Raw genomic sequence first — 23,010 nt, forward strand, 5'->3', positions numbered from 1 at the left:
TTTGTGCAGAATCCATGAATTGAAGCTGGACAAACTGAGTACCAGGGAATTAATTTTGGAGGATATGATCTCATTATCACACTAACTGTTCATCTGTTGAGATGGATAGATTTTTGGCTGGCAGCTGCAACCTTGGAGATAAGTATATCTATATATTTGATGAAAGTGGAACCTCTTTAAAAAGATATTTTCTATTCCATTTTCATGCCTGTGTCAAGCCTCAAGATGTGGATTGAAGGCTGGGCTTATTGCTGCATTAGTCCTCATGCCAGCCCACTCCTATACAGTGAATTTAATGTGGAAGTGAAGTGACCTAACTTGTAGTCTTTCTGCAGCCCATCTTGGGAGAGCAGGCAGAAATGCAGCCTTCTCTGATCTTGCTTTAAGTCTTGGTGACTTTCCTGCACCAAGATCGATGTGCTGCAGTGCCGGTACAGATGGTAGAATTGGCTTTGCATTGCAAAGTAGTGGAGTCCTATGCTCAGTGTTTATTTGTTTTTATGTGGAGCTGCTCTGCATCCCCTTTGAGCGCTGTGCATGTGGCAACGGCAAATCACAGGTCCTGCAGTGCTTTGGAAGTGGAGGGGAGGAGAGGGACTGTGCCACGCCAGACGGAATTGTCTTCTCATTTGAAAATGGCACCACTTTGAGAGTAGTGGAAAAGTTGCCTTAAACCAACGTGGAAGAAGGGAGAGCTGTTCAGTCATCTTTGTGGGCACGGATATAGCTGGCAATAGTGCTTCAGTGACTGTATATCCCTATGGTCATTTCCAAGACTCACTGATAGCTCACATGGAAATCGGGCAAATAATTCTACAAAAGAGTGCTTCCCAGTTGATTCTTCCTCTCTGCATGCTGTTTCCTCAGTAAATGACTGTTTTATTGCCAAAATTTACTTATTTGGCTGCATTGTTTGTACAATCTTCCTTAGTACATGATGTGCCTGCATTTCAGAGATTTCCAGAGGACTCATGATTTCCCCTGACGTTAGCTAAGCCTTCTGGAGTTCAGTATCTCTGAAAAAGGAGGCTCACAGCGAGTGAAAACTCTAGAACCAAAGCTAGGTCACACCAACTGATGCAGCAAAGCGTCTAAGTTGGTGAGTAGGCAATGTTACAAATGCAGCTCCTTGGGGCAGACCTGTATCAAGTTAAACACACCTGTCTGCTTTGCTGACCTGCAGCCTGTGTCCCAAAAGCTCAGGTGAAAAGAGGACTTGATGCTGAAGGGCCAAATCAATCTGTGCAAACATCTACCTTCAGAATTGTGCTGTATGGAGAGCTAGATCCTTCTGGGGAACAGGGGCTCGATCCTCAGTTTTACTTTAGGTGAAGGGAAGCAGGATCGCTATGAGATACAGGACACCTGTATGAATTAGGACTGAAGATCTGACACTGAGTGCTCATGTTAATTAAGCAAGGTCATTTTGTAATGCCCCAAACCCTCAGGCTGAGCTTGCAGATGGTGTCTGGGAAGAGACACTGGGATTAGCATGAGGTTGGGAGTGGTGAGACTGCTGCTTTAGAAACAATGGGAATCGCATGATACTGTACCTGAAGAAAACGATAGTGTTTTCCTTGCCAGGAAGGAGGAAAGGGGATGAATGAAGAAGATGAGGTTTTCGAGGCTTTTTTCTTCTGCTTGGACTTTAGTTCTGGAAACTGTAGAGCAACTTAAGCTCAGCTGAGTTATGATCCCACCATTAAAACAAGTGGTAAGAATGAGCCTGAGGCTAGACCAAACAATCCCCTGCTCAAGGAGGGCTTGGCTCTGCTCAGTATAGCAGTAGCTGTGCTTTACTGTGTAGTCACCTTGCTCTGTGCTCGCTGATATGCAAGCAGTCCTAGCATGTAATGCTTCTGAAGTTATGGTATGCTCACAGGGAACAAAAGGACTTTTATGATGTGATGAGGAAATCGCTTTAAAAATAATAATAATAATTAAGTGATCCATCTTGAAATGCTGATCCTCTGCTGAGGTATTTTGAGTATTGCAAATAGCAGCTAGGTAGTGGGTTTTTCCTATTCCACACCCTTTTCCATGGGCTTTCACCTGACCAAGACTTCATCCTGTGAGCCATGTACTTCTGGTACACTGTAGCTGAAATGCTGCACTTGTCCTCAGAACAGATTAACAAGTGAACAACTGTGAGCTGTCACCTAAGTCTGGAGAGGTGAGCAAGGACTGGAGCCTCCAACAGCCAACACCAGAGTGCTCACTGCTAAGACTGGCTTCTCACTGGCCTCCCAGCTGGCGGCTCACCAGTGAGTTGAACGTGCTTAAAGATTTTGGGTGGCAGCCACTAAGGTGTTGAGCCTGACAAACACTTTCCCATTTGGGTTGTAGAAGACTGAGGGATACCGGTCTTGAGAAGTGCAGGCAAGGCTTCAGTGAGCGTTTCCATTTATTTTCACTTCAGCAGCTGTGGGCCTACGGCTTGTTCTGTGTCTTACATAATAGATGTGAGTATTAAAATCTTTCCTTCAAAAGACCTCCTAATATAAAGTACAGATTTTAGTAAAACTACACACGTTGGTTTTTCTAAGAGCTTATTTCAATACCCATTGGAATCCATAGAATCATTTCAACTGACTTTGGTGACCACTGATGAGATGAAGCATGCTGTTCCTTCAAAAACCTGGACGAGAATGGGGATGTTGCTATATAAGGACTATGAACAAAAGCCATTACTCTCACTGGCATCAGTAAACGTGGGGGGGAGGAAGGGGGGTAGGATTTTTTTTCTCAGAGTCTTTCTTAAAGAGAGAGAATAGAAAGGTTAGGAAGAAAGAAGGGCCCCAGAGCAAAAAGGAATATGAGTCAGAGCTTTCAGCAGGCCCTGACTGACTGGGGTTTTCATCTTTGAACACAAAATGAATACAGAATACTGAACAACCGAAGGAATCAAGACCTACATGCAAAATAGCTGAAGAGGATGAATTTGGTATGCGTGATGGCATAATTTTTAAATCTGTGAAATAAAATGTGACAAACCTCCGAAGAAACGCAGTCATCCTTGTTTCAGTACTAAATACTCTGTGGGAGTTGCAGAACTGATTAACTTATAGCCTGTGGATTTCAAGGGCCCTTTTCTGAGTGTGACAGTGAGAGCTGTTGATAATGAGGTTAAACTTCACCAGGTGATTCAAGAAAGCTGAACTACAGCACTACCTTCTGCACTATGATCTGCCCCATTCAAGGTCAATGGGAACAGGCGGACCTAGAGGAAAAGCAGCAAGCATAAGCCTGCTTTTCCTTGCCCTGATACAGAGCAGGAAAGCAAACTTTGCCCTCTTTGTTACAGTTTTTTGACGCTGGCATTGCTTAGGCGAGGAAGGTACATAGAAATCTCTTGTTGTTTATTGGCAACCTGCAAACCTTTATTGATGGTTTTTGCTGATGTGGACTCTGTGTGCAGCAAGCTCCGTATCTTTCCAGAGCCACGGTGAAGCCAGGAAGCTCTGCACAAGTGGGGAAGCGCCCTGTGCAGAGATCTCTGTCATTGTAGGGTCCGAGACACTGCATGGAGTAGAGATTACTGGCTGCACGAGGGATACTGCGTTCAAACATATTTTGGCAATATGACAAAGCCTTGAAAAACAACTGGTTCCAACTGTAAAGAGGTAACTGCTAAGAAGAAAAGAAAGGGGTGACTTCTATGTGTTAGCTGGCACAGCTCCAGAATGAGCCGATCCAGAGACAAATATGCATTTTTGGAGAAAGCTGTGGGTAATCCAAATCATACACTCAGCTGCGCACTCCCACTCTGCTCTCAGATTCCTTTCTGAAGCCATGAGCATGCAAGGAACTTGAATACACTGTGGAGGAATAAATGCTGCAATCATTTAGAAGGGGGAAGAAAACCCACGGAGCGTGCTGAGCTGCTGTTCTCCAGCTTCTATGTGCTTATTTTTTCTCTGAAGCTGTTGCATTGGTTTCCTCTGTTTTCTTCCTTTCCATTCCCTGCCTGTCAAAGGATGAAATGAGCCCTAGTGAAAAGTCAATCTTTTAAGGCTCAATTTTTGGTCTGAAGTGAGTTGTCATTTCTGCTTAGTCTTTGTGGCAACCCTCTCTTAAGTTAATGTCATTCATTAAAAAAAATACAATTTCATTTCTGCTTATTGAGTTTGTGTAATGTTCAGTCTCAACTACTATTTAGCTCAACAAAGATAAGTTTTGTTTCCCATGATCACTGATTAGGTGTTTGTGGATACATCATCTTTGATTTCCCTTGAGCTTCGTTTTAGCCCACCTGTACTGGATGTGTGATTTTTCCATTTCCCTTGCTAAGCTCTCGCAGTTTTCCTGCCAAGCACAGTGATGTGCGCATATGACAGAGCAGAATGGAGTTGCCAAGCACAGTACTGTGGCAAAAAAAATCCAACCCAGTTCCCTGCCTTTCTCTTAACCAGTAGGAAACCTTTTAAACAGATCTTTAAGTATTTTTTCCTTGTTTTCTTTCTTTAAGTAACTCTTGTAGGTGGCAAACGAAGTCCTTGTTTCTATGAGGATCAGTTTTGAGAGAGGATGAAAATCCCCATGGGCTCAGGGGCTGTCCTCCATCTATGGGCCTAGCACCTTGTTCTCAAATGTGCATGACACACAAAGACCCAAATATGATTTGAGCTTCTTCCTTGTTGTCTAGCCCAGATGCTGCTTCCTGACAGCTCGAGGTTAAAAAGTGGAATGCAGTTTGTAGCCAAGACAAGTACAGTCAAGTAGAGAAAAATCAAAGGTCTTCTGTGCAGGAAATGTGAAATGCTGCGTGTTTCCTTTCCTAATTATAAATAATTATTTCTGTGACCCCAGGTGCATGATCTCTTCTGAGTTATATAAATAACACTTCTCAGCAGAAGTGAGGAAATGCTTGCTTTCAGGGTGTGGGCAGGCCTCCAACACGGGCAGGAGGAGCATCGCAGTAATGTGGATGAAAGCCAGCTTTCAGAATGGGTGTTAGAAGCCCCTCAACCTGCAGGAGCTCGGCTTTTTCTGAAACAGGTTTTGAGGCCACAGCTGGAGTATCTGCTCACTTCTGGGCTCCTCAGTTCAAGGAAGACAGGGAACTTACAGAGTGAGTCGAGGAGAAAGTAACAGAGATGATGAGGGGCCTGAAGCACCTCCCTTATGAGGAAAGGCTGAGAGCCCTGGGGCTGTTCAGCCTGGAGAAATACATGAGAGGGGGGTCTTATCAATGCCTATAAATACCTAAAGGATGGGAGTCAAGTGGATGGGGCCAGGCTCTTTTCAGCAGTGTGCAGCAACAAGACAAGAGGCACTTTGCACAGACTGGAACGTGGAAAGCTCTATCTGGACATGAGGGAAAACTTCTTTACCACGAGGGTGACGGAGCACTGGAACAGGCTGCACATAGAAACTGTGGAGTCTCCTCCAGAGCTCCTCAGAACGCAGCTCTCAGCAATCCTTAGTAACATGCTCAGTGGTGGCGTGAAAGCATTTGTTTCTAGAAGAGATCCTGGTAACCAGTGAGGCTGAGGAGTGGTGCCTGACCTTTGGGCATTGGTGCTCAGCCTGGCTGGCTGCCTGGCCGGGGGAGGAAGGGAAAGTTCTTCCCTGTAAACGCCAATTTCATGTCAGTGCCTTCTGTTAGCATTTAGTTTGTTTGGCTAGAAACACACAGCTCCAAAGCTCCCTTTGGCTCCTTTTCCCTACGACACTTATAGCTCAGAATCAACACGTGACTTCCATTTCATGGATAATGCAGCTGCCGCATTTCGAAGTTTGCCTAACTCCCAGATTTCCCCTTGTTTAACCTCGGGACTGCCTTGGGATTTTCCTCAAGGCTGCCAAAGTCAGCTTCTCTTCCTCCTCTTCAGAACTTCCTCAGCTCCACTGCTTAGGGACAGAACCTCTCAATGGATGCAACCCACATGCTGCAGCTGTGCTTCCTGAGGGCCGCAGAGGGAGGAGCGCAGTGCTGGTAGGCGTCTGGGAGCACCGGGGCTCTCGCAGCTCATTCAGGATCCTCCTCGGGTGCTGTGTCTGATCATTTTTCATGGCAGGAGGGTCAACTGACACCTGTTCAAATCTAGGTTTTAGGTTGCCGTTTGCTACATGACCTGGTTCCTCCTGTGACTTTGGAGTAATGTATGCAACCTGAGCTTGACTCCATGCTTTTCTCTAAAACTGCTCTGATGATACAAAGACCCTTCAGCCCGTGTTACTGCTAATGTAGTTCCTAATCAGCAGGATCAACAGCAGATAGACAGGCATCTTTGGTTTCCACCACACCACGTGCCAAAACAAAAATGAAAACCTACTGGCACCCAGCAAGGCAAGCTTAAAAAATGAAATGCAGAAAGGGGAGAAAAAAGGTCACAACTTTTGAAGGAAGATGTGAACTGAGCACACAAAATGAATGAGAGGCTGAAATCTAAATCTGCCGTGGCAGCTGCCCACTTTGAACTGCATTTTTTCATGGTGCACTGCTCCATTACACAGTAGGTTAAATAACCACAATATAAGGTCAATGGCCCATCCAGGCGTGTGCTGATTTCACACCCTACCATTATTAATAGCCAAGATTTAATGGAAATTACTCTTGTTGGTATCTAGTCCCCCAAACAACCTTTGGATCATTTTGATCTGCCTTGTTAGAAGATGATGTTTGTTGTTTCTGGTGATTTTTTTTGTTGGAAACGATTCTCATCTTTAAACACTAAGAGATGTGTGCTGCTATTTCTGTTGGTGTTCCTCTCCTTCATGTTTTCTGGTGTTTGACAAGGTCTGCACAAGCAGATGTGCAGGAAGGGGAAAGGAATAGATCCATGAATGGGTTGAACTCAATGCTGGGTTATAAACGTAATCGCTTTCCATTCTCACTAATATTTTTGTTATCATTCCTAATGGTATGCGCTGAATTGGCTTTGTTGTGACAGGTCATAGGTCACCTCACATTTTTCCCGACCCGTCAAGTCTTTGGAACCTTGTGTTGGTGTCTTCAGCCAATCCATATATCACCGTTACACTGTTTGCTACAGAGGGCCAAAAGCAAGCACCGCTGCTTGCTAGTAGCAAACCTAAGGGAAAATTTGCATTGTAAATATGAGAAGAGGCTTGAATGGACACCTTCCTGGGTATCTCACCACTTCTACAGTCCTTTGGATTTTGCATGTTGGAGATTTGATGTACCACAGCAATAGCAACTACACTGTGAGGCTGGGAGAGTGTGATTCCCCCCAAAAAAAGGAAGAGTGAAGGAAGACATTCGAGTATTACATTTAGAAGCATGTAAGTAGTAGGCCAGTGTGCCTGTCAGAATCTGAGTGACAGAACTGTGTATTCTGATGAATCTGCCTTTCAAATTTGGTCTCCCACCGACATTGCTCTGTAGCCCGTGAAGTTTCTGTAGAGAGGGAGAATTCAGCCATGTGCAGCTCTTGCTTAAGTGGAGGGTGGGGTCTGGATTTTGATGGCATAAGTTATGGTGAGTCTGTGGGCTGAGAACCTCTTCTTTTTCAGCAGGTAAGCATATTTTGAAGGTCTCCACTAAGAGAGCATTTAACAAGCCTCTGCTGGAATGAGCACCAACAGATTGTAAATTGCAAAGTGCAATGTAATTGAATCTGATCTCTGGCTTTTACCCAGCGTAGTAATTGGAAATTGCCTTTCTTTCAACTATATGCCATTCCTAGGATGGTTACCTCTTTTCAAGACAGAATAATGTCAAGAAGTGGTTTACGGTCCCCTTGGTACTGGTGGAGAATGAGAAAGTGAAGCCTTTCTTCTTACTTCCTGCTGTGTCAGTGGTATTACACTAAGTCCTGCACAGTAATTAACAGCTTAGCAAACATGAACTCAGTCCCTGAATAGCCACAGCCTGAAGCCCAAATATCAGCACTCTGTTCCAGCTCAAAACAGGTGACCCACAGAAGGGCTGGGTGGAAGCAGTCCCAGTTCACTCTTGGCAGTGGGATGCATGGTGCTGCCCAGCCACCCCTCCAGCCAGCCCATGGGTTGCATCTCTGGCCTGGCTGTGCTCCTTACACCACTGCAGCCACAGCCTTTGTCTGAGTGCTGTCCTGTGCAGCTGCTGAGCAGTCCTATGTACAACACAAGGGGTCTAAAATCTTCGTTCAGATACAGAAATACAGCGGTTTCCCTTGTTTTTTTTGTTTTTTCCCATGGTGCTACAAGGTAAAGTTTGAACTTAGGTCAACAAAGACAGATGAATTCTAATGCTGAGTGATGTCTTTTGTGATGTTGCAGACTTGCTGATTAGGTCACACACTCTTTTTCCTCCTTCTCTGTTTCTATATCTGCATGTAAAAAAAACAAACACCAAAACACAACATTGAATGTTTGTGACTGACACATTGGTTGCCCGGGTATTGCTAAGAGTTGTGCTGAAAGCCACAAACAGATTCATAGCCTGGAATCTCTCTATTTAGTTTTAAAAGGAAGACCAAGAGTTGTTTACTTAGTGTAAAGTTGTTTCATGGTAATACTGTGCTGGTCACAAATACATAAATAAATCAATCTGAATGGCTCAAGAATGTGTGGCAAAGTGGTGGAGAGCAACTCAACCATCTGCAACTCATGGATAAGCACACTCATACCAGAAATCAAACCAGAAAAAGCTTACAGTTTGAGGCGGCACATTGCTAAAGAAAAACTGCCTATTTAGTTCATAGTTTTGTTCTATACAGGGTTCCGGAATGAAATTAAAAGAGCCGTGATATGTGCATTAGGATGTAATAGTCCTTGCTTGACTTATAGACTTATAGACTCTGTGAGTCTATAAGAGACCAAGTTCTCAACTGCATGTGCCTTGAAAGGGTACACAAAAATGGGTGTAGGTCTTGGCAAACAGCCATAAAAAACTTGGGACATGAAAGGTAGGAGCTTCTATGGAACTTCCTCCATATCTACCTACACAATTTCCATGGTGGAAAAAAAACCATTTGGTGCTCTTAGGTCATGGTGCTCAGTAGAAGTTGATCTACACATTCTCCTTAAAAAATGTGTTTTGTTGTTATCCTTGTTGATGAGAAGAGGGCGTAGAACCACTTCTCTTGTTGTCATGCATAGTAAGTAGCAGGAAACTAAGCAGAGGCTTTTGAGGATCATTGTGGCACCTTCTTACTGTTCTGAAGGCTGAATCTCTCCTCTAGTTTCCATGTTGTTCAAAACTGCCATCTATCTGTTCTATCTGCCAGCCAAGTTAATCACGTTCTCAACTTTCCATCTCACGGGCACTGAAGTAGATGAGAAATTGGACTGTGAAGATGATTAGTATCTGCAACTGTACAGCACCGAGATGTCATTACAAGTTCAGTTTGTTTCATGTTTCCTCTTCTCTAGCTATTTGGGTCTGGCATTTTGGGTAGCATTTTTTCTTCAAGGAATCTCTATGTTGGTATCTTCTTACCTAAAAAAAACCCATATCGTTGATGTATGTTCCCCAAATATCCAATGCTTTCTTAACTCCCAGTTCTAAAGGAAATACAGCTTGAGTTGGCTTAGCTGCAGTTTTTGGAAGGGTGGGAATGCTATTACTGTGACTGCAGGGAACAAGATGGGATTATGTACGCACTGCCCACTGCTTCCATTATTTCAGCTGGAGTTTGGTGTGCCATATTTCTAACAGTTGGGTGACTTAAGTGAGGCACCAGAAATTAGAAACCACTTTTAAACTGAGTCCTTAGTAAACACTGGATAAATAACATTAGTAAGAGGGATTAAAGGAAGAGCACTGAAGGAATTTAAGGTCCGTAGGGTTGACGGTTCTTCTTACAGCGTTCTTTTGAACATGTTACCAAAACCCACTGTTCACCCTGCAGTATTACTTACTCTACAATGCCAGGGCAGTTGTCTGTTTTGGAAGAGGTAACAGTTCCACATATGTACCATATTTTAAGAATGACTGATTGGATTCAAGGAATGAGACTTGTGGATACAGCTAGGTAAATCTGCTAACTGATTGAGCACTATCTAGCACTAACCTCATTGTGGCTATTCAGGAGTATCTGCTATTCAGACACAGTCTGAAGGATTCCTTCTGCTTTTAACTTTTATTTTCCCCACTCTAAATGTCAGTGTTGGGATCCTTCTGCTGCTAAGAGTAGAAGTGGAATTGTTCCTCTATTTCTAGGACATCAGTATGATGCCTGCACATTTTTACCTCAAAATTCACGGCTATTCTTCACCTAGAAGGTACTCAAGTGAATTATTTACATTTTTCTTCTTGAAAATTCATTCTGGTCGTATAAAATAGGTTCTATTGAAAAGTGTTTTTCTTGATCAATTTTTTCTGTCAGCATTTGATCCAAATTCACGTGCTGAATGCACTTGGACATAGCATATCCCTTCAAGTCATTTTTGTGTTGAGAACTTTAAAACATACCTGCTGAATGATTGTCCAGTGAGCACATTCTTGGCTGTTCCTGTGGTAGAGCAGTGTTGTGGTATTTGTACAGAAAGGCAAACCACAAGCAGTTTGGTCCTGAGGAGCAATTAGTAGTGTGTGACACACAAGTCAGGGGCTCTGCTGTGAATTCCTCTACCAATCTGTTATGTGATCCCGAGGAAGCTGCATTGCCTGTCCATTCCTGCCTCTTCCCCATGGCTGTCTCATCTGTTGACAGAACTCTACTACATTGCAAAGGAAAAACGTTAGTCACTATAGCATTGTAGGGTCCAAGACTGTAAATCTGTCACCTCATCTTAGAGATACCATTCCACTTGGGTTGGATAAGACAGATGAAGAAGAATTTGGTCTTCATCTGTTGGAGCAATACCTCTTGAGCCAGGCTTTCAAAGATACTGCCTTCTGCATAAGCAAGCTGCAGACATATATCCGTATAAAAGTATTTGTTCAACAACGTGCTTTTGAAAATCCAGCTCTCTGTGTACAGGAACGGTGTTAAACGTGCCCTGTTTCAGATCAACAAACACATTTGAGCTGACAATTACAAATTCCCATGAGAATATACAATGTTGCATCTTAGAGGGAAAAAACCAACTCAACCACCACAAAACTCCCACATTCAATACTGATACCACACACCGAAGTATTTCATAGTGGGCTACTGACCAGTTTTGCTAAGCAAGTTAAAAGTGCTGCTTGTTTATACCTTCCGTTTGCCTGCATGGTGGGAGGCAGTAACAGTTTCATTTTGACTGACTGCACCACGTACGTCCCTGCTGCAAAGAAGCAATTGTTTTCAGCTGATAAATTTCTCTCGAAAAATTCTGCTTCTGAGAGCAACTTTAAAAATGCAGAAGTTTGCTTTCCCTCAAGTTTAATTATAGATGCCATTTATCTACCTTGATCTCCCCCAGTGCCACTCTTCCCTAATGCCATAGAAAAAAATCTACTCAGTATCCATACGCTGCATACTTATACATGGATATATATATGTAGGTGTGAATACAAATACGCATTTTCATTGTGTAAGCTGACCTGAAATATGGTCACCAGCACACCTCTTTGTCAGCAGTCTGTGCACTGGAGGCAAAGGAATGATAGCTGTTCAGCTTTCCCTGTGAATCGTGGGTGGCATGCACTATGCTAGTCTATATGTAGCTAATGCATGCAGACTCCACCAGAGAGCACAGAGAGCTACATCTTCAAAATGTATTTTACAGAGACGTCAGTGGGGAAGGAAGGAAACCTAAATCATTTAGTAGCTCTGGAGTCAAATATATGGCAATTCTGCTATTTTTCAAACAGCTCTGTTGTATTTACTTCCTTTTGGAAACATGTCTGTGCTGAACTTTCAGCTGCTCTGCTGTTCTGTTGTACGCTGCTGATCATCCTAATGAAGTCTCAGTGCACGGCTCCCAGTTCAGTAAGCTCTGCCATGGCAGGCCGTGCCTTCTGTCTTCCAGTCAATGCGGTCCCACTAAGAAAAAAGAAATGCAATATACTTAGGGAGGAGCAGAGTGAGCATGGAGCAGGAATGCGGATGCCTGAAATCTGGTCCACTTTCTCCTTTAGGTGTGGTCCAAAATGCCACGCCTGGCCCCGCAGCTAACAGAGAAGAGGAAATCTCTTTGCAGCTTTCAGATCCCATATTTAGAAATCAGCATCAAGTCCTATTTCTGTGCCAAGTAGCTCCTGATTAGCAGCAGAAGCTATCTCACTACTCCCACCTGTGGATCTCACATGATGAGACGAGGTACAGATTTCTTTAATGGTCTTTTTACACACAAAAGCCATCTGCTGAGTCTCCTACAAAGATTTTGGTAGGTCAAATGTAATTTTTTCAGGTGGGATTTGGCCAGCACACTTAAGCTACTGTCTACAAAGCAGTGAAAGCTTTGGGGCCTTAAAATGGCCTCTAGATAGTATCTATAAACCTCTATTTTTGTCTCAGGTAAGCGTGCTGCTGCCATTTAGCAGCAGTGGTTAAGCACTGTCTCAGAATTTTACTGTTGCATCATCTCCACTCAGCTGCAGCTGCAGTTATATGAGAAGGAAAGCAAAGCTTCCTGTGTGTTTTCTGCAGCTAGTGTGCTACAGGCTTTACAAGGATAAAATAAACAGTGGGAGGGGCAGAAATAAGTATAGCTGCAAATCTGCTACGTGTGTTCATTTTGATGGAAATCATCCACTAGGCTGTGGCATATGTATGGCTGAGTAATAGCTTCTTCTGTGCTGATCTGGCCGCAGCTCATCGTTTGCTGCACACTCACTCAGTGTTAAAGGCCAGACCCTGCTTCATTACACAGTGTCTTAACCTTGTTTTGCCCTTCTATCCAATGACAGCTGCTTTGTTTCCTTTCGCAAGCAGTCAAACATCACAAATTCCTTCTCTGTAAAGCCATTAAAAGAGAACCGACACCACCCCAAGTGGTTTCAGGACTAACTGATTTAGATGCTGGAGTCTGTTGCAGGGCCAAAAATAACTCCCCATTTCTTTCTCCTTCATTGGTGAAAGGAGAAGAGAAAGTGGCCAATGACAGAGACACAACTTCCCCGTAGGCATCAGAGACAAATCTATTTCATAGCGGGGAAAAAAAACAATAATGCTCTTGAAAAACGTTTATTTGCTTGGGCCAATAGACACCGAACTGCTGCATGTAATTCTGCTGAACTGATGGTATCACTTGAATGGCTCGCGGACTACATAAAATGCATGACATAATTATATTTTTAAACACTGTCCCCAGCTGTGCTGATGCACACAAAAGCTGTGTTTACAATGGACTCTGCACATGTAATTATTTTGTGGCACTAGCTCCGCGCATTTCCTTGATGGATGCTCCACGGTGCATAAAATTGTAGCTTTTATCAAAGATTCTTGAATATATTCTTCGGCTGTTTCTGCTTTAAACACCCAGCTGTCCTCACATGGGTGCACAGGCCTGATGCCTGGGAGGGATAAGTTATAGCGTCTGGGGAACACCTTGCCCTGGGAGCGGCAGGAGGGGATGGCAGTTGGCTGCAAGCATGCTGAGCAGCAGAGCCTGCTGCTCCTCTCGGAGTTTTGCTGCACTGTTCCTTGGGATACAGTACCTGCTCTGCTCCTATTTGTCCTGCACATCTTCATCCTGGCCTGTTAATGCTGCAGCAACCCAACCCAGCCTCTTTGCAGCACAGGGAGGCGAGGTGGTGCCTTGCATCTGTGCAAATACAGGAGAGAAGGAGCTGCAGGCTGTGGCTGCAAAGTCAGACAGTGTGTGTTACAGGGCACCAGACCCAAAGATCAGCTTTGGTTTCTATTCTGTTCCGTTTGCATACAGAAAGCTCCCTTGGCTGTTCTCCATCCTGTTCTGGAATACCGAGTGTTTCTCCATCTGAACGCGGTGGCTGATGTGTAGGACTCAGCGAAGAGGACAGTGGGATATTTATCTTAGATCTGTTCCAGTCCTCTTGAGTATTAATATCACTGTGAAAACCTAGATGCTGGAAGGATCGGTACACATCACGGTCCAAGAGTTTTGCCTGCCAAGCAATAACGCTTGGAAATAAATAAAGACAAAAAGTAATAGTCCTGAGCATCGGTTTCAAAGTAATGGGATAGCAGCATTGCTGGTAGCGACCTTTTTATTACTATCACTGCAGAGAACTGGCGGATTTTTCTTGTCAATAAGCAAGATGGCTTGGCACCGTGTCTCTCATCTCTTGGGTATGAGACTCCACAGAGGAAATGCTGATGTTGTCGTGAGCCAATTTTTAATAGCAGGTGTTTGGTTGGAACTCGGGCCTGCTTTGTGGCAGCAGGGAGTGCGAGTCCTTCTGTTACCATTCCTTGCTCATTTCAGCCTTGCATTGGGTCACGGTAGCTGCGAGCCCGGGGGAAGTTGCGCCATGTAAAGTAGTCATTGCTCAATAGTGAATGAGTTATTCCACAGCAAATGGTCTGGCTGCTGGTACACCAAGTTTTCCACTCTCACATGAATACAGTCATTTCCCATCATGGAAAATGTGGCTATGGACGGCCTTAGCATTCTCCCTGTCTGGCATGTTAAGTTTACATACCAGCTTTGAGGCTGCTGGTGCATTTTGCACCAAAGGGTCAGGCGATGGAGGAAGAATCTCTGGAGTGGAAAAAATGTGGAACTGCAGAAGTTTATTGTATGTTTGTTTGCATAGCCTGCCTTTCAGATAAATCACATCTCTCCAAGTACAGCAGTGCTGGAAAAAGAGCCCTTGGATGACCCACTTGGAGTCTGAGACATCAGAGTTGCTACTTCAGAAAAGAAATCAGAGGAAGGCATCAGAAGCCATGCAGAAGAAACACATCTGGAGTAAGCACTGCTTTGTGTTGTGTGTGCACGTGCTGCATCTGGATCATGAGCCATTGTTATTTTATTGGGTATTATAATGTATATTGGGTATAATGTATATGGGTATTATATGTATATTGTACTTATACAGGGTGCACTTTTCATCCTGCATGCTTCTTACTAAATCATAGCGTATTGCTTTCTAAAGGGCCCATTTCCAACTGCTCCCTTTATCTACCCCTAGAGAGCCCCACTGGAGTCCATCAGCCACCTAGGCCAAAATATGTTTTTCAAATACATGGTCATCTAATACAAATCAGCATAATTCCACTTGCTTTGATAAAGCTGAGACTTAAGCCAGTGGCAGATCAAACTCCTTGGTATTTTATGTAACATAGATAAGCTCAAAAAATCTGTGAGCAAAGAATATTTCTAGGTATAACACGTTTCTGCCATTACTCCACCATATTAGCTGCAGTCTCTTGCTGCAGATGCTTGTGCAAGGCTTATGCTTATCTTTAGGGAAGATGGAGGTAGGAGTTGCCAGTCTTCTGCAAAATGCTGGTGCTGTGTACAAGCAGAAGTAAGAATTCACGCAGAACTTAAGACAAGTCTTGCAGTTCAGCAGGAGGAAAACAGATGTCTTTAGACTGCTGTTTGAACCTTGACCATCGCCCTTTTGTACCTCTGAGTCACCAGAAGCTTCTGTTTCCAAAAGCAAGATAGTGCCTTGAAAAGCTAAAGTTCAGTGCAAATTATGTCACGACCATAGGAGCTGAGGTGTCATCTTTGCTGCAGCAAGTCCCTCCTGGAAATGTCCAATAAAGCGTGGAAGAAAGTGGCACTGACTTTCTATATTTCTGGAGCACTGCAATTCCATTCCTGCCATACTACTAAGTGGGGGAAGCGTCTTCTTTTTTTAATTCCACAAAGCTCTATAACTATAACTGTATTATTCGAGCAGCTAAGCACTCAGATTACGTAAGCTGAACATAATAGGATGTCTGTAAAACTTTGCTGCTCACAGTCTTGGAAATTTCTGCATTGCTTTTTAATGGTGACTCAGCTGCAGATCTCCCAGATGATCTCGGAGACACATGATGGGGAGGGACTTCCGTCCTTTGGAAGAGCAGAACGTGGCCCTCAAGTATGGCTGCGGCTGGGGCCTTGCTCTCCTGTGCACCCTCAGCTGCTCTGAGAGGTCTTGAGCTGCTGGTCAGCAGGTACTCACTGCCACACCTTCCAGTTCTGTCCTTCTAGGAATATTTACCTTGTGTTTTCAAAGCAGTCCACCTCCTGATTTGCACAGCAGGAGAATTTAACCGTTGTGCCAGATAGCAACCTCAAAGTGTACCTTGACAGTTTGCTTCTTCTAGAGGATATTTTTGGCCCTATAAGTGATGTCTTAAGAATAATTTGACTAAGTACTATTTTTATGACATGTATAACTTCACAGTGCATTACTAACCATATGGCCAAACACAGTGCCTGCAGTTACATGGCAGGGTTTACTGCCCAGTAGAAATGAAAAGCATCTATTTGGAACGGCTGTGTACAGGGGGGGGAAAACATGAGTCTTATGGGAAGCAGCAGAAGGAATCGGGATCATTCAGTCTACAGAAGAGGAGGCTCAGGGGAGATCTGATTGCTCTCTACAGCTGCCTGGAAGGAAGTTGTGATGAGGTGGATGTTGGCCTCTTCTCCCAGGTAATAGTGAGCAACAGGACAAGAGAGAATGGCTTCAAGTTGAGCCAGGGGAGTTTCAGCTTCCGGATTAGGAAAAATTTCTTCTCAGAAAGAGTGGTCAAGCCTTGGAACAGACTGTCTGGGGAGGTGGAGCAGTCACTGGCCCGGGAGGTATTTAAGGAAAGGGAAGATGTTGCTCTAAAAAACATGGTTTAGTGGGCCATATTGGTGGAAGGTAGACTAGATGATCTTAGAGGTCTTTTCCAGCTCTAATGATTCTGTGATTCTATGATTATACTTAAAAGTCACAACCTTGTGACCTTTCCTGGTTTTCTTGGTTTTCCCTTGGTCCTGAATGAGGATCATTATCATATCTTACCAAGATCTTATCAGGTGGTGGTAGGAGCTCATGAGGCTCGATGGCTCATGGAATGACTAGTGAGGGCTTTATGGTGAGATTTTTGTCTAATTATGTCAACTGTGAATGAAGATTATCATTGGCATTATTTGACGGCGTAGGGTAAGTGAGCCCAGCTTGCTGTAGAGATGTGTCTTCAATGTAAAATCCACTGACTCAGTTTGTATCAGCTAGTGTTGGGGGGAAAACCCAAGCACTGATGAGGCACAGTAATGAACTGCGCTCAGCCCTCACCTCACGTGCTCTGGATTAGAGCAGGGCTGTTTCATGAGGCCAACGCTGTTTCCATTATTTTGTGTTTTCCTCTTCTGCGGACAAATCATTCCAGCCAGATGCCTGCACACGTTGGGATGTTCATGCATAAACACAGACTCCAGTTCTCCCAGGAGCAGGCCCAACTACTCACTTGGGACTACATTACTGATTGAAGCCTAACAGTAGTTAGGCGGGCCTCGATGCAAATGTCACAGGGGGTTCCCCTGTATGTTTCCAATATATGTCTCTACTGAAATATCCTCCTTCAGCTTGATCGGTCACTGTCCCTGGCATTTGCAATGCTTTGTGGGTAGCTTTGCTGTTCTTGTGACGCCAGCATCTCTTGTACAATCCCAAATCAGCAGCCATTCACTTAAATCCACACAGGTTTCACCTACCATACTGACTCAGTAGTACACTGCAAAATTTACCTACTCCTCTATTCTGCCAATGATCACATCCTATTACCAGTAAAGCAATGTCCATCTTCCCCATTTCTGCCATAAAACATGATTTCCTGTGAGAAAGAACAAGCTCCACCTTCAGAGGGTTGCAAATGAAACAGGGTGTGCTGAGGGGGCAGGAAGGGGATGTTTGCTGGTTGTGTTCTTAGGAGCCAGGAGACAAAGTGGGGATCAGGGAAGTCAAGAGCCTGGCTCTGGTAATGGTTTTATGTGTGGCCTTTTGTGAGCTCTTTCACATCTCCACCTCGTTCTACCCATGCTGAAAATGGAGCTCAAAATCGTCACTTTTCTAACACCTCCCCCTCCCCACAAACAGGGAGTTGCGAGCAGGTTTAATGTTTATCTCCAAGGCTTTGAATGGTATCATCCATCCAAGAAATGTATGCAGGCATTCAGACCCCACAATGAGCTTTATAAAATCGTCAAGAAATAAAAAGGCATCTATATTAATCATAAATCGAGGACTGGAACAGAACACTTGGTTAACAAACCTGCGAAACAAGCTTTGTTTCATTGGCTTGAGCTGCTTTATAGTTCTGTTTGTGTATGTGGAAGTGATGTTCAGTATTTTTAAATGAGTCACAGGACTGGAAGAACAAAAATATTGGATGGTAACATATAGCAGCAAAACAATTACTCTTTTCATTCTGACAAGCACAATAACCAGAATAGTTAGTTAGAGCTGGAGGTCTGAGCACAGAGCTCCTTCCGATCTACCAGAGATTTTCTCTACTTGAAAGACAGGGAAGCAGAACTGAAATGTTATAATGATAAAAGATAGCATTAGGTGAAACAATAAAATCTAGCATGCCGTTGGGGTGCAGGTATTTACAGGCAGAAGGCTCTCCTGATCAGTGCTGCATGCAGAATGCTCCCACAGCCAGCCTCGTCTAGCAGCTTTCTGTACCTTTATCCAGAGGAGACTCCTTTCCACCCTGCTTGCTGCATTGCACCACTGATTTAGTGAAGACATCATCCTCATAAGGATGCTCTTCTAACTCACCTCTGAAATCTGCTTGCTTTTCTCCTCTGACAATTAGGTTTAAATGTGCTGCAGCAAAGTACTCATCCTTAACAGTCGTATGGCTTTTTAAGTGATAAACTGCATTAGCAAATTCCTTATTAGATAATCTATCAAATGAGGTCATACGTAATTTTAGCAGTCTCATCTTGATTTATAACACGATCGCAGCAAATTACGCATAGGAGAGCAGCATGCTGGCTGTCACACTCAGGTGCTCTCACCGTGCTGGGACAGCAGTGCCCAGGCTGGCCGGCAGCTGGCAGCCCTCCCTGTTGCCAGACTCGGAGCCCTGGGGCCCAGCCCTGACTTTCATTGGGACCGATGGGACACTGAGGCAGGTGTCTAAACCCTTGCTCCAAAGCACCTAGCAATAGTCCTTTGTGGTGTTCATTCTGACAGGCTTCTCCTTATATAGGGGCATCAGCACTCCCAAAAGCCAGCTGATGGGTGGGGTGCTTGCCTGCAGCCCCCCTGCCCACCGACCACAGCCCAAGTGATGAAATTCAGGGGGAAAGGGAGGCGGCTTCAGGGACAAGCACTGCTTCAAAAGGGCACTGTGCTACTGCTGCAAAGCCTCTGTCCCCACAGTGGAATTGCTCCTGGGACCAGGAGGAGACGCAATTCCTATCCTCCAGCTGCAAACTTCTTCCACAAACATTATTTTATCCTTTGAGATTTATCCGTAACTCCCGCAGGGGGAGCTGCAATAAATTATCTGGCCTCGCCCTTCTCTTCACCTGCTCTCACCTCACATTGGTATTTCTAGGGTCTGAGCTGTGCTGAGTCTCGAGAGTGCACGTCAACTGCGTGTCTCAGAATAAGTTATGTCTGTCCCTCTGTACTTATGGCCAAACCCTGGCCAGGAAGGACAAAGCAGGATGGAACGAGATTTATTCCTCGGCATTGTAGGTATCTGCCCCTATGCTGTAAAATAAAAGCTGAATGAGGATCTTTATAAACATTTCCTTGGGCAATATCATATAGTAGGGGGCTAACTATCACTGCAGGAAAACTTCTGGAAACTCTGAGTGGGCAGAGCACTGTGCTGCTTTTGGAAGAGTATTGCTGGAGTGGGGGACCAGAGAAATCAAAGTGGTTCGTTGAAAAGAGTAAGCAAAGGGAACGCTTGCTGTGGATGGCACTGCTGTTTTGCACGCCCTAAGGTAATTGTACCTAATCCTATTGAATGAATTTTTCATGCATAGGTATATGTGAATGCATGTACATATGCAAATCTGTTGTGATTAAAATCTGTTCTATCCTCCTTTACCAAGCTGTGTATGGCAGATTGCAGCAGAGCCTAGGGAAGGCAATTAAAGACCCAGATGAAGACCAGAACATCAGACATCCCTCTGGAGCCCATGTGCCTGAATTGCTGTTCCTCCCCACCCTAATATAAACAGTGAGGCAAGGGCTTATTTCTCGGCTTCCACTGAGCAGCATTGACTGACACCAGCACCGGGACCCTCAGAGCCCTGCCCAGACCCCAAGGGGGGACCCGACCTCTCTGCCCTGCTCCCTGCAGGCACAAGGGGCACAGCTCCATCTCCCTGCCTGGCAGCCATGTGCCCACGGGCTCCCAGCAGCGAGCAGCCCGGGTTGGATGCTCGTGCTGCAGACCTGCCTCTGCAGAGGTGTTTGCAGCCATTGGCACGGGCGCTGCAGAGCCGTTGCCTGGCAGCACGCGCGTCCTCTTCCCCATGACGAGCACTGAGTATCATCTCCATCGACCCGACCACCTCCCAGGCTCCAGATTCCTGCCCAGGATAGAGAGCCAAAAGCAACCTGCATGCGGGATGCGGAGACCCTTGTGCTAAACCTCACAGGTGAATGCATCCCAAATGCCACTGTGCTCAGCAATTCAGCAGAGATTAGCGCTAGGAAAGCAAACCCTCTTAAAGGAACGCATGCTATTTAGTGTGCATGAATATTTAGCTTTCTACAAAGCTACCAGAGGAAAATTGGTTGTGAAGCTAAGCCTCAAGTCTGCCTTCCCGTGCTTGGCTCTTTAGTTCCCGATGAGCACATGCTGATATGTTCCATGTGCCACAGGAAGGCAAATCTCTGTGTCGGAGAGCACAGGGCTGCTCTGCGCCTCTGTGCCTCATAAGCTGTGTGCAATGTGTTTATCTGCTCCCAGCTTGGCACTCGGCCTCCGAGGATGCCACGAATACAATTTCTGTGCTGTAGTAACTCAGATGCTGAACATAACTATTGCAGGATCACAGGATTACGAATGTTAGAGCTGTAAAAATGGTGACCTTCAGAAACATCCATCTTTTTTTAAAAGAAAGCAAGCCCTCATGAGTCAGGCACACTGCCCCCAGCAGCAGGTAGGAGCTGTCTTTTGGGGAGGGTAGGGGGAGGAGCAGGGGGTGTCTGATGCACATCAGTGTGCTTTGATGCAGGGGTGGGAAGGGCAAGGGAGGGTCTGCAGCACCGTGGCAGCCTGGTGGGCATGCTAAGTGCTTGTGCTGTACAGGGAGCTTGCAGCAGGAGCTGGCTGTGCCCAGGGCTGAGGAGCAATGCAGGGGCATGGATTTACTCTGCCCTGGCTCTGAGAGAAGCTGGGCTGCATCAGTCACAGCGTGGCTGAGGCTGGCAGGGACCTCAGGGTCAATGTGCTCCAACTCCTGCTCAAGCAGGACATTAAAGGTGCAGCCCAGCTGTGGCAAGCTCCTTGCCACCATAGCTTACCACTGCATTTCTAAGTAGAGTGGATATCTCTGAGCCTGGGTACAGTTACCTGCAGGGATATCATTTTATGAGGTCCCCTCATCATGAATGCAGGGAGGCTGAAATCAGTGCATCCAAATAATTGCTTTCTCATTCTTCTTTGAAACAGGCTTGAAGACTCAAGCTGCATGGGGGCAGGCAAGAGCTGCTCTCTTCTCACTGACCACTTTGCCGTGACATGAGAATGAGCATCATGCAACCAGCGACCTACAGCCACATCTCTTTCCTCAGCAGCATCCCCACCTTGTGCAGTGGCAATGGCACAGCAAAGCTGGGCAAACCAAGAGGGGTGGGGACCAGCTGCAGGGAGATGAATTGAGGCAGCATGGAAGTTCACCCACCTTCAGGTGAAAAGGGAAACTGGTGGTGGGAAGGGCATGAGAGGAGCGATGGCACGATGAAGACGGGTATAGCTGCTGAGGCCGGATGAGGGTGGGGAGGAAAGGCTGCTCCTGCATCGCCAGCCCCAGCTCTAGCACCAAACACAAGCATGAGCTGTCACTGCTGTGGAATGCAGCAGATGGCCAAATTGTTAGATTCTCCCTTGCAAGAGCAAAATGATATACTGTTTTTTACCATCCTTGCCTGGAGCTGAGTGCTAGCTTCGCATACTATGAAGATATACTGTACAAAGGTACTTTGTGCCAGAAATGTGCTCTAGTGATAATCAGGAGAAAACTGTGCTTAAAGTGACATTTAAAAAATAATTATGATGGCCCATTGCTGTTAGTCACACATCCCCAAAGCTGATCTGGCGAACAGAGCTTTCCAAAGCATTTTGATATGTCATCTGGAAATTATGCCATCACGCTGTTACTGTCTTGCCTTGCAATCACCCGGACACTATCTATGTGCTCACACACTCCATTATTATTTTTCCTCTTTTAGGGGGAAAGAAATTCTTTTCCTCTCTCTGTATCTCACGCTGCTTTGGCTGCTTTCATACTGCTGCTTGGCTCAGCTATTTGCTGGAGAGAAGAGGCCTTACTGCTGCAGAGCTGGCTATGAAGTGCCACGATCCCACCTCCCTTTGCTTGAAGCCTCAGCCAGCATCACTGCTCGGCTCTGAGGTGCCCTGCAGCAGCTGAAGGCTCTGCAGAACCCAGGTCTGTGTACACATGCTGCAGAGCTCACCTGCGTCATACTAATATCAGGTGCTTGAAACTTTATATTGGAGGCACAGGGCTGTGAGTGGCGAGTCATTGCAGCAGGTGTGCTCTGCCAGCTCCAGCTCTGAGCTGACGATAAGGGAGAGGGGGGAGGCTCTCAAAAGAGACTGAAGCGGGAGAGAAAACTCAGAGTGGCTTGTAAGTCTGCTTATCGATCCTTCTCAATGAATGCAGAACCCAGGGCAAGGCTCAACATGGTCTGCAATCAAGTGAATGGTAGAGAATGATCATTTTCTTGTTGATGTCTTTTGTGTTCCACTGGATATGTTTTTTTAAGGATTGATGTCTGCTGAGTATGTGATGCGCTCTCTCTTCCTGATAATCCTTTAGAACTTGGATGTGTTTTGTTTTCTTTATATGAAAAGGCTTCAGCGGGTCATCTGTAAGCTTTGTTTCCAAAGGTGTTAGGATGCCTTAAACCTTCATTATATCCTACCTTTCCTTTGCTGCCCATCTTCAGAACGCTTCTGCCAGTGTCACAGTGGTTTGTGATGCAGCAGCATGTCCTCCCTCCTCTCCTTGCACTTTCTTCCATCAGTTTGCTCAGATGCTCCTGCTGAGCAT

At 45.2% G+C, this 23,010-nt stretch overlaps 1 long non-coding RNA gene across 1 annotated transcript; it reads left to right on the forward strand.

The window, feature by feature from the left end:
• Positions 1-20,759: 20,759 nt before the first annotated feature.
• On the forward strand, positions 20,760-22,201 carry LOC140250560 (uncharacterized). The gene is made up of 3 exons (XR_011903206.1): positions 20,760-20,874; positions 21,387-21,624; positions 22,166-22,201. It is a non-coding gene; the product is annotated as an uncharacterized lncRNA (long non-coding RNA).
• The last annotated feature ends 809 nt before the right edge of the window (positions 22,202-23,010 follow it).

This window comes from Excalfactoria chinensis, chromosome 3, assembly GCF_039878825.1.
Source record: "Excalfactoria chinensis isolate bCotChi1 chromosome 3, bCotChi1.hap2, whole genome shotgun sequence".
NCBI lineage: Eukaryota > Metazoa > Chordata > Aves > Galliformes > Phasianidae > Excalfactoria > Excalfactoria chinensis.